The sequence below is a fragment of the Castor canadensis genome, chromosome 13, assembly GCF_047511655.1.
Source record: "Castor canadensis chromosome 13, mCasCan1.hap1v2, whole genome shotgun sequence".
NCBI classification, from domain to species: domain Eukaryota; kingdom Metazoa; phylum Chordata; class Mammalia; order Rodentia; family Castoridae; genus Castor; species Castor canadensis.
In genome coordinates, this window is record NC_133398.1 from 115,502,811 (window position 1) to 115,515,445 (window position 12,635).

Genomic DNA, 12,635 nt, shown 5'->3' on the forward strand with positions numbered 1-12,635 from the left:
AAGTTGGTGTTCAAAGGGGTTTCTCAATGTATGCCCAGTTGGGTAGACTCACCAGTTCTTTGGCTTTTAGTTTTGTTTGTTTTGTTTTTTTCAAGTAGACTCTTGCACTTTTTCCTGGGCCAACTTGGTCCCTCAATCCTCCTTATTTCTGTCTTCTGAATAGCTGGGATTGCCAGCCTGAATCATGTAACAAAGCTTGATTTTATAATAGGGTCTTGCTAGTTCCTACTCAAGTTGAGCCTGAGGCTCAATCTTTTTCTCCATTTCCAGGGTAGGTGGGATTACAGGCATTTGCCACCACAGCCAGCCAACATACCCTATTCTGAAGTTCAAACCTGACTCATTTTCTACATATATGTTTATCCATGCAACCACCACCCAGATCAAGAAACAGAAATTTATTATACCTCATAAGCACAATTTTGATGTTAGGTTGGCATGCAGTTTTGTGAATGAGATTATTTTTAGAAGGGCACAATTCTACAAGGGTAAAGAGAAAAGGAAAGATAAGAGCAACCTAATTTTGGAAGCTGGAACTCACTGGGATAAATTGAATAGTACATGGACAAGTAGAACTGACCTGGTATATCCAGGAAAATTGAAACCTAAGACAGCAATGGGGAAAGCCCAGAGGGAAGTCAATTTAAATAGAGTGCTAGGTAGGTATTCAGAATTAGTAGAACCAAGTTATTCTAACAAGATGATTGTGAACTTTGATTCCAAGTGTAGTGGCACATACCTGTAAGCTCAGCACTCAGGAGGCTGAAGTCAAACAATCACACATCAAGGCTATCCTGGACTACATAGGGAGAAGGAAGGGAAAGAGGAAGGGGAAGGAAAGGAGAAAGGAAAAAAAATAACAATCTATAACGTAAGTGAACTTCAAAAAAGTCAGTGTTACAAAAGACAAAGAAGGATCAACCAGATTAAAGGAAACTAAAGACACATGACAGCTAAATGGAATGCCTGATCATGATTTTATGAAAAGAAAGATTCAATGTGGTTGAGATGTCAGTTCTTCCTAATGTGACCTATAGATTCCATGCAACCCAACTGAAACCCTAGCAAGCTGCTTTGTAGATAATGACAAGCATACTCAAGAGTTTAAAACAGGCACATGAATGAAACAGGAAATTCTCAAAGGGAGAGGTACAAATGAACAGTATATACAAGAAGAAGTGTTCAACTTCCCTGGCTACAACAGATATGCAAATCACAACAACACTTATTTCATCTCACCCCGGTTAGAATGGCTGTAATCAAGGGCAATAATAACCACAAATGCTGGCGAGGATGTGGTGAAATGGAACCCTTAAACATGCTGGTGGGAATGCAAATTAGTACAACCACTTCAGAAAGCAGTAGGGAGATTCCTCAGAAAGCTAAAGCTAGAACTGCCATATGATCCACTGATACTGTCCCTGGGCATCTGCCCAAAGGAACATAAGACAGGATACAATAAAAACACCTGTACTCCCATGTTCATCTGAGCATGACTCACAATAGCCAAGCTGTGGGAACAACCCAGGTGTCCTACAACTATGAGTGCATAAGAAAATGTGGTGTATACACAGAAGTTTTACTCAGCCAGAAGGGATAATGACATGTGGTTTGAAAGTGAATACAATTGGAAGGCATGATGTTAAGTGAAGTTAGCCAGGATCAGAAACACAAAGGCCACATGTTTTCTCTCATACGTGGAAGATAGATCCAAAAGAAAAACATATACAAACTCAGATGCAGAATGTGTTTGTCATAGTAGAACTGCTCCATGGAACTCAGAGAAAGAGGGAAAGGAAAAGAGAATGATAGAGCATCAGTAACATCATAAAACATAACATCTGTGAAGGTAGAGGATATGAAGGTGTGTACTGAAAGCAGTTGAAAAAGGGGGGAGGGTGGGAGGTAAAAAGGTAAGGGAGAGCAACAGAAGGGATGGAACAGAACAAAATATACTCACAGAGGGGAAACATAGAGAAACCCTTTGAACGTCAACTTAAATATTAGTAATGAAACAAGGACTATAAAACAGGTACAGTGTGTGTCTGGGGGCACTAGTGGGAGGAGGAAGGGTGAATGAAGGAGATTAAGATGAGCATATACCTTAGATGGACTTCCTATACTTATATGAAATAGAAGAAATCTCTTGCAAATGCTTTAAGTGAAGTGATTTTTAGGAGGAGACATGATCAGGGCAATCTAAATAATGTACAATATAATCCTAATCAGAACTATCACTATGGTTCCCCCCATATAACAAATACATCGCAATAAAATTTTTTTATAATTAAAAAAAAGTAAATAAATGAGAAGAAAAGAGAATCTCTAGTTTACATGGACTAGAAAGGCAGAAGCTGTGGATATAGTTCAGAGTTTGACTGCGTGCCTAGCAGCCACAAGGCTCTGAGTTCAATCACAACACAGTAGGAAAAAAAAAGGCAAAAGATTCAGATCAGCCAGCAAGATACTGAAGAATGAGGTCAGAGAACTAACACTACCTAATTTTGACACTTAACTTTTACACTAATAAAAAGTGTGGTGTTGGTGAAAGCATAGAAGGTGGATCACAAGTTCAAGATCGAGTCCAGAAATAGATTCACAAATACAGAAAAGTGATTTTCTTTGGCAGTGGAGTGTGGGAGTACTGAGTTTGAATTCAGGACTCACATTTGTTAGGCAGGCACTCTACAGCTTGGGCCACACCCTCAGTCCTTTTTGTTTTAGCTGTTTTTCACATAAGATCCAGTGCTTTTTGCCCAGGTTGGCCTCAGACAGTGATCCTGCTATAGACAGTCTCCTATGTAGCTGGGATTAGAGACATGCACCTTCACAACCAGCTTATTTGTCAAGGTGAACTCACATTAAATTTTTGCTCCCACTGACCATGAACCACTACCTCCTGATCTCCACCTCCAGAGCATCTGAGATTATAGACATGAGCCACCACCCCTGGCTATAAAGTGATTCCTGACAGAGGAGCAAAGGAAGTTCAATGGAGAAAGGACAGTCTATTCCATAGAAGATGCTGTATATTCACATGTAGCAAATAAGTAAATCTAAACACTGAGTTACAATTTTTACAAAAATTAATGCAAAATGGACCACAGACACACATGTAAAACTTATGTTATGAAAATAACATAGAAGAAAACCTAGGTGACCTTGGGCTTTCTCCATAAAAATGTGTCAAAATGCAGTAAACATTGAATTGTGGATGAATCTAAAATAACCTGGTGCAAACACTTTATTTTGTAGACAACAAACTCAGGCCCATAGAGATATTCTGAATTATCTAAGGTCCAGGCTTCATTTCTTTTCTTTATGGAAGTATAAAATGCATGTATAATTGCTTCTAAAGAAAAACAGTGTGCCAAATTGTAATGTCAGTACTTGTTAACTTGAACACAGATTTTTTTTTTTTGGCGACACTGGGGTTTGAACTCAAGGCCTCATGCTTTGGTAAACAAGCACTCTTACTGCTTGAGCCACTCTGCCAGCCCCAGAATTTTTTTAAATGAATAAGAAGTGTGATTAGGAATAGCTTCTCTTCTTATAAGTAACAGACGAAGAATGGAGGGCTGGGGATACAGCTCACTGGGAGAACACTTGCCTAATATGTACAAGGCTCTGGTTTCCTTCCCCAGAACCACACACACACAAAAAAAGATGGACTTCATTAATATTGTATTAATATTGTGATCTCTATAATATATGCACAAATGTGTACACACAATTTAATGAGTAATAAATAATTATGTACTCTTTAGATTACTTGAAGAAAATAATTTACTAATATACTTGAAGCCTTGCCATTCTTCTCCCCAGACATAACCACTCTTGTGAATTTTGGGAAATCTGGACATTGCTCTTTGTTTTTATCATGTTTTAGCTGTTCCTAAACAAGACAGCAATTAGTTTTGTATGTTTTTGCTGTGTTTGTTCTTTTGGGGGTTCACTGAATTTCCTTAATTTAAAGATCTATACTCTTAATAAAATTTAGAAAAAAATTTTAAACAGTGAGAGTATATTTTTTATCAAAATTAATGAACACCGGAAGATTTGTCCTTCAAAATGATCAACTATCAAGCCAAAGTACTTACTCTTCATAACATGCTTTTAGAGCTGACAAAAAGGTAAGAGCAGTCCTCATTAGTACAGTGCTGGGAAATCATGAAAAAATAAAAAGTAAAGAACAGAGGCCAGGCGCAGTGGTTCATGCCTGTTCAAATCCCAGCTACTTGGGAAGCAGAGATTAGAAGATCACAATTCTAGTACAGACCACGCAAAAAGTTAGAAGACCTGGTCTAGAGGTGTGGGTCAAGTAGTAGACTACCTGTGCAAACACAAGGCCCTGAGTTCAAAGTCCAGTACCACCCAACAAACTCCAAAATGTTGCAAGACCCCCATCTCTACCAACAAGCTAGGCATGGTGGTATGCACCTGTAATCCTTCTGCATGAGGTCTCACAGTGAGGAGGATTGAGGTCTGAGACCCACCCGAGGTGGGTGACTACTACTCAAGACTGTCAACTGAGTACTGGTGGCTCATGTCTGCAATCCTAGCTACACACAAAACAGAGATCAGGAGGACTGTGGTTCAAAGCTAGCCTGGCCAAATAGTTCATGACACCTTATATCAAAAGTACTCAACACAGACACAAAAAAGAGTTGTTGAAGTGGCTCAAGTGGTAGAGCACCTGCCTAGCAAATGTGAGGCTCTGAGTTCAAACCCCAGTACCAGCAATGAATAGATAGGTAAAGAGTTTCATACAGGGCTAGCCTTACTTTTTTTTTTGTGGGACTGTATTTGAGCTCAGGACCTTCCACCTGCTAGGCAGGCACTCTACTGCTCAAGTTGTTCTGCAAACCCTACCTGGCTGTACTTTCTGAATCCCATCTCTTCCTTTCAAATCTTTTCAAGTCTCTAAATTCCATCACTTCAATTATATAAGTAATTGAAAACACCGCTGCAGTGAGCTGCTGAAGACCCACTGAGCACTCTCCCTCTCCTAAGAGTTATTTCAGTAGAAAAATCAGCAAGCACTTCCAAAAATGATTTCTGCTAAAGAACATTGTTCTTGATCAAAGAAAGTTCCTAACATTCATTTGCAACAGTAAATTACCTTCCTTTCACCTCTCAGGGCACCTTAGATCCTTGGCAATAAAACTTAGTCATTAAGACCAGATTGCTTCTTTCTGGGAAAAGCTTCAGCTGATGGTCAATTATTGACCCTAGGTAATGACAGTTAGGAGTAGTACAGTACAGTGAGGCAGCTTTCATGGGAGCGATGAATTGTAAGATTTATAAATTAATGCCGGTGTAATGGTCACACCTGTAATGCCAGCAATTGGGCAGCTGAGGCAGGAGGCCAGCCTGGGCCACGATGTACACCTTGTCTCAAAAAAATTAAAATAGGCTGACAACATGGCTCAATTGGTACAGCACTTTCCTAGCATGCATGAGGCCCTGGGGTGTGTTAAAATCGCAAATACCATATCACTCTTACTTGACCAGGAAGGTAATCAAGGACACTGTTCTGTTCTTTAATATTTACTTCAGGTGACTTTTAAGAGTTTGGGGGCTGAACTTCAGCTCAAGAGTTGGAGCACCTCCCTAGGTGGCACAAGGCCTGAATTCACACCCTAATGACACAAAAAAAGTACTGAGCAAGTATGGTGTTCAAAAGATGCCTCACTGCACAAGTACACCATGACAGTGAATGTGCAGAATCTTAATTCAACATTATTATAACCAAGTTCCTGGGCATAACAAGGTGAGCTTCAAAACTATTTCTAGATTAAAATAATGCTCACCCTTTTTGATAATCTCAGAGGTCAGCAGTCCTTGTCTTCCAGAAGAATTTCTCATATTGAAGCCAGTCAGCATATGTATAAATGACAGTTCTGATTTTAAATGTCCAAGCTGGCTTCTCAGATCTTCTGAAGGGTCCATCACGCAGAATCTGATTTGTGTATTTCCTGATTTTCTAAAAAAGCAAATATCAGAAAAGTTATTCCAACTGCTAATAATTATTTCACCTAATACCCAATTTTCCTCAAAACATTCTCATTTTGTTGCTCATGATCACTTCACATTAACCTGAGGATTTCCTCAAAACCAATGTGACTACTAACACCACAATTTCAAGTTTCAACTGAAAACACATAGTTACACTACTGTATTGGACACCTGGGTGACACAGTGACAAACATTTTCTCCAAACAGCATCTAGAGGAGCCCTGAGTAGCCATGGCTGTACAGCAAGATGCAGGGACAGCAGCGCAGTGGGAGCTGAGCACAGGCAGCTTTGAATGTCTCTGACCTGCAAGGCGGTGAACTACATCATGAAGTTAATCTCACCTGTCAAGTTCATGTCCACATCCCTAATTCCGTGGTTATGGGGATGACCTAACATCACAAGCACTGTGGTGAAATGTTTTCACATTTTCAAATAATTCAACCAGTGGAATACATTAATTTAACTTGATCTTTGGTCACAGAAAGTATTTCTGGAAATAATTAACATCAAAATATTTTGTGAGATGAAAGAATACAGAATACAGAATATCAAAGGTGGTGTTATCAGATATTTTGTAAATCACAAGTGCAAAGATTTGTTTAGTTTCAGAGGCTATATTATTTATACATGAACACTATACGTATGTGTACATATACATATATATCCTTGAAATTAATGAAAATCTAAAATAAGAAAAATTCAAAATTAACAAAGGTAGATTTGGTAAACTTGCAATTTGTGCTTCTTTTAGGAACATGAGTCATAAAACAGTGAATGTAAATACTTCATATGTGAATGCTACATTGAGTACTACCTTTCAATTGCAAAGACTAATAGGTACTAATTACTGTGTGCTCTCTTTCACAAGAACTAACGAACTTAATAACTTGGAGAACCTTTGAGAGTATATACAAGTACCTCCTTACAAATTCCCAGAAAACTCCACCCCAAAACTCCTAGACACCACAAACACCTTCAGCAATGTAGCAGGATACAAAATAAGCTTACAAAAATCAGTAGCCTTTCTATACACCAACAGTGAACTAACTGAGAAAGAATATAGGAAAACAATTCCATTTACAAAAGCCTAAAAAACATCAACTACCTAGGAATAAGCTTAACAAAGGATGTAAATAAACTGTCTAAGGGAACTACAAACTACTGAAGAAAGAAATCAAGGAAGACTATAGAAGATGGAAAGATCTCCCATGCTCATGGATTGGCACGATCAACCTAGTAAAAATAGCTATACTACCAAAGTCAATCTACACATTCAACACAATTCCCCTCAACATCCTAATGACATGCATCATGGAAATCGAAACATCTACCCTAAAGTTTATTTGGAAACACAAAAGACCATTAATAGCCAAGGCAATACTGAGCAAAAAGACCAATGCTGCAGGTATCACAATACCCAATTTCAAACTATACTACAGACCCACAGCAATAAGAACAGCATGGTAGTGGCACAAAAACAGATATGAAGAAGAGTGTAACAGAATAGAGGACCTGGATATGAATCCATACAGCTATCTGACCTTATTTTTGACAAAGGTGCCAAAAACAAATGATGGAGAAAAGACAGCCTCTTCAACAAATGTTGCTGGGAAAAGTGGTTATCTGCCTACAGAAAACTGAAACTAGATCCATGCCTATCACACTTACTAGAATCAACTCAAAAGTGGATTGAAGGAACTTAATATTAGATACAAATCCTTGCAGTTAGTACGTGAAAGAATAGGGAATACCCTGGACACAATAGCTATAGGCAAGGAATTCCTCAGACGAACTGCAGCAGCCCAGCAACTAAGAGAAAAGTTGGACAAATGGGGCTACATGGAATCAAAAAGCTTCTGCTCAACAAAAGAAATGGTCTCTAAACTGAAGAGAACACCCACAGAGTAGGAGAAAATATTTGCTAGCTATACATCCGACAAAGGACTGATAACCAGAATATATAAGGAGCTCAAAAAACTAAACTCCCCCCAAATTAATAAACCAATAAAGAAGTGGGCAACTGAACTAAACAGAACTTTTTCAAAGGAAGAAGTCCAAACGGCCAAAAAACACATGAAAAAATACCCACCATCCCTAGCCATAAAGGAAATGCAAATCAAAACCTCACTAAGCTTCTACCTCACTCCTGTTAGAATAACTAGCATGAAGAACACCACCACCAACAAATGTTGGCAAGGATGAGGGGAAAAAGGAACCCTCATACACTGCTGGTGGGAACGCAAGCTAGTACAACCACTTTGGAAAACAATATAGAGGCTTTTTAAATACTAAACATAGATTTGCCATATGATCCAGCAATCCCACTCCTAGGGATATACCCAAAGGAATGCGGCTCAAGTTATTTCAAAGACACTTGCACACCCATCTTTATTGCAGCATTATTTACAACAGCCAAGCTATGGAAACAGCCAAGATGCCCCTCAGTGGATGAATGGACTAACAAAATGTGGTATTTATACACAATGGAATTTTACTTAGCCACAAAGAAGAATGAAATTTTGTCATTCACAAGTAACAGATGGATGTTGAGAACACCATCTTAAGCAAAGTTAGCCAGGCTCAGAAGACCAAAAATCACAGGTTCTCCCTAAAATGCAGATTGTAGACCCAAAATAAATTCAATACTATTATTGGACATGGGTCACACAGTAAGGAGAGAATGTGTGTGGGAGGAATAAGAAAAAGGAAGGTAACCTAAAATTTGAATGTGGTTGATGTGCTCTCTGTAGAGGAGCAAATAAAGTAATCTTAACCTGGCAGAGGCCAGTATGGGAAGGGGACCAGGAAGAAGTGAAGAGGTCTGGCAGAGATGAGCCAATGTGGGTTGTAATACACAAGTGCATGGAAGCAACACTAGGACTCTCTCTGTACAGCCATCTTTACCTCAAACTTGCAAAAACTTTGTCTTTCTTACTATCTCCTATGTTTTCTCTTCAACAAAATCGGAGAACAAGATGGTGGAACAGGTTCTGCCCAGACTGGAGGTATTGGGGGGCATGGGAGGAGGGGCAGGTGGCCCAAACAATGTACACATATGTAAATAAATGTGAAGGTGATAAAATAGAACAGAGAAAAATGAAAGTTAAAAAAAAAAGGAAGAAATTGTGGGGAAAGGCACTCTAGATGAATGTGTCCCAGATGTATTCATAGTGTTCTCAGAGGGTGGTCGCAAAAGACCCTGGTTGAGAAGATCTCAGGTGTTTGGCATCCTGAACAAAGAACTGGATGGGAACAAACAGATTGCAAAGCAGCAGCCAAGTTTTACTGAAAGTGAAAGCAGAAAGTACACTCCATGAGAGGGAGATGGAGTGAGCTCTGAGCAAGGTGATCCAAGAGCAGTACCTGGAGCTCAAGAGCCTATACTTTGGCTGTGGATTTCTGGAAAGAATAAAGCACAAAAAAAATCGAATAACTCTCCCCACATGTCCCCTCTGCCTGAGTGGCAAAGCAGTCAGGGTGCTTCTTGGAGCAAGGAAAAGTTAAAGACACCTTTGCTAAGTTAGCTCTCCCAGGATCCCCACAACCTCCTACTCACACCCAACCTGATCTTGAACCACAGAAGGTAGATTTTTACATTCTTCTTCATGCCAGAATTTCTTTGCACAGCAACTGTAGCACCATTTCAGTAAGGTCGGTCACTGGAAAATAATGAGGAAATGTTGCTTATCATTAGGTTTCAAGTATTGTTAGAAAGCCTCACCATTCCTGCCCCTCAGCACCCCATCTTTAGACAATTCAAGCACACAAAGTCCCCAAGGGCTAGGTCAGGTACACGTCCATGAAAGTAGCTGCCATAGTTCTCCCAGTTTATCTCAGGTACTCAGCCCGGGGTGGCCAGGTAAATCCTCATGGGGCATGCAAGCTCCATGCTGCACATTTTCTCTGACAACTCTGCCAGGGCTGACATCTGGGCTTGAAGTCTCTCCCCAGATGCCTCCCTGCATGTGGGCTGTCTGCTGAGGCTTCTGCTGAGGGTTGATGGAAGCCAAACCCTGTTGGGGTCTGAGCAGTGAGGTCCTCTTCCTCCTCCAGAGGCCTGGGTCAGAGCAAGATGCTTGAGGTCTATAGGGTGACTGGTCTGGTCCACTGTAGATGCCCTTACCCCCTCCAGAGGAGGTCGCAGTGTTCGTGTCTGCAACCTGGGCACTGGCTCCCTGTATCCTCCCAAAGGCCTCTTGAGGTTTCCAGAGAGGACTGGCTGCTCCAGAAGTCCGTGTGGGTCACAGGCACCAGAGTTGCCCTGTTTGGGTCCAATGTCTCTGGGCTATGGCGTCCTAGAGCCATCCTTGCCTGTGGGGTCAGGCAGGGTGCTCAATCTGTGGCGAGCTCTGCCTTGCAGAAATGGTCTGCTGAATGCACTGCAAGGCTCCTGGAGGCACCTGGGCTCAGAACAGCACAGATGCAGGCTGTACCAGTAGCACAATTGTATGTGTGTGTTGTATGTGTTTGGTGTGGGTGTCAGGTGTGTGTGTTGTGTGTGTTTGGTGTGTCTAGTGTGTTCAGCCAGTGTGTATATGTGTTTTGTGTGTAGGTTTGTGGGGATATTAGGTGTGTGTCTGTGTGTGTTGTATGTATGTGTCTTTGTTTATGTGTATTGTTGTTTATGTATGTGTTTTGTGTGTGTGTTTTGTATACGTGTTAGTGTGGTATGTGTTGTGGGTGTAGGAGGTGTGTGTGCATGTGCGTCTGTGTGTGTCGTGTATGTGTGTTGTATGCTGTGTTTCGATGCGTGAATGTGTGTGTTGTGTATCTTGTGTATGTATGTGTGTGTGTGCTATGTGTGTGTATATGTGTTGTGTATCTTTGTTCTGTGCATGTGTGTCATGTATGTGTCTCTGTGTATGCCTAGTTGTGTGCGTATGTGTACTGTGTGTGATGTGTATGTTTGTGTTGTATGTGTCTGTATTGGTGTGTTTTGTGTGTGTGTGTGTGTCGTGTGTATCATCCCTGGTAGGCCCACGGGGAGCAGGATCAGCTGCAGCATCACCGGATCTGGGCCACCGCGTGTCCATCTGTGCTCAGCACTCCAGGGTCACCCACCCACTGCTCCAGCAGGTGGAAGCTGTGCTCCTCTACTCCCTCCTCCAGCATTCTATCCATCTAGCCTCCCTCTCCTCCCCCCTGCCCCACACCCGGGGCTCTGCTGCCCGCGCGCCCCCCGCTTCCCCAGCCAGCCCCCGCGCACCCGCCCCCCCCCCAGCCCAGCCCGCCCCCGGGGATGGGGGGCTCCGCGCTCCGCCACCCCGCAAGTCACCTCAGGAGGCGGCCGTGCTCCGCACCCCCACCTCACCGGCCCTCTCCCCGGCCAGGGCGCCCGCCAGCCGCGCCCCTAATGGCGCCTAAGATGCCCGGGATTAACAGCGGGGCCAAGTCCCGCCATCTGCCGCGCCGCCCCTCCCAGCCCTCGTGCTCTGGCTCTTACCTCCGGGCTGTTTTTGGCAGCCACTTCCCCTTCGCGCGCCACATCCTCCTCCTCCAGAAATTACCAGGAACGGAAGGAGAAGAGAGTAAAAAGAACAAAAGAACATGCAATGAACCGAAGGTACATGTGGAGCATGAAGCATACAAACATAAGGACAGAGTTGGCCCTCGCTGTCTGTGGGTGAAAAGTTCCAATGACACCATGAGAAAGCACCATGAACACTCACACCACTGACATTAAGGCGGGACTGACACAGCTTCTTCACATCATGTGAGCTGCATAAGGCACACATGGGAGGGTTTTTTTTAATACTCTTATTAAAAACCACTTGGAATAAATCTTCAAATAAGTCAGTCTAACTGTAATGGTATTCATACAAGAATAAAAAACACAGGAAAGGGTGCAAAAGGAAGAATGAGTATTTGGAGAAATGATAAGCTAAATGTTTCTCAAGTTGATAAACAAACATAGGTTCATATATTCATGAAGCTCAGTAAACTTCAATATGGAGAAACAGAGATATATTCTGAGACACATTTTAATCATATTATCATAAACTAAGGACAAATAAATGATCTTAGAAGTAGAAAGACAGAAGCTACTTAACATAAAAAAGGAATCCATCATAACTTTAACAGATTTCACATCAATAATTATGGAAGTGAGAAGGAAATGAAACAGCATTTTAAAAATATTGAAATAATGCTGTTAGCCAAAACCATTATATCCAGCAAAATTACCCTTGGACCTGCCCTTCAAAACAATGTTAAATGGAGTTCTCCAGAATGAAGTCAGAGAACACTAGACAATTAATTGAAACCATGTGATAAAACAAAGAACTGCATTAAAGATAACTATGTAAGCAAATATAAAGTGTGGTATTATTTTATATTTATTTTATAACTCTATTTTCTATTTGATTTAAAAGACAAACATATAAATAAGTAATTATAAATTTATGTGAAAAGTCATACAACGAACCCAGAGGTTCTGTGTGCCAAAAACATCATAAGAGGGTAGCTGTCATTTTAATATATTAATTACAATGTCTGATTTATACACAAAATACAAAAAGGAAATAAAAAAGAATCAACAAAAGTATACATGCAAAAAAGAAACATCAAAGAAGGCAACACTAGGTGAACTCAAGGAATTAAAGAAGGTAAAAGAAAT

The 12,635-nt window shown here is 41.1% G+C and overlaps 1 protein-coding gene across 1 annotated transcript in view; it reads right to left on the reverse strand.

Moving 5' to 3' along the window:
- LOC141415503 (uncharacterized) overlaps nucleotides 1–12,056 on the reverse strand; it is a 26,587-nt gene extending 14,531 nt beyond the window's left edge. The window contains exons 1-3 of the mRNA XM_074052211.1: nucleotides 11,463–12,056; nucleotides 9,578–9,678; nucleotides 5,814–5,986 (exon numbers count right to left, since the gene is read on the reverse strand). The gene's annotated coding sequence lies outside the window, so the exon portion shown is untranslated. The remainder of the gene's footprint in view (nucleotides 1–5,813; nucleotides 5,987–9,577; nucleotides 9,679–11,462) is intronic.
- Between the last annotated feature and the right edge of the window lie 579 nt (nucleotides 12,057–12,635).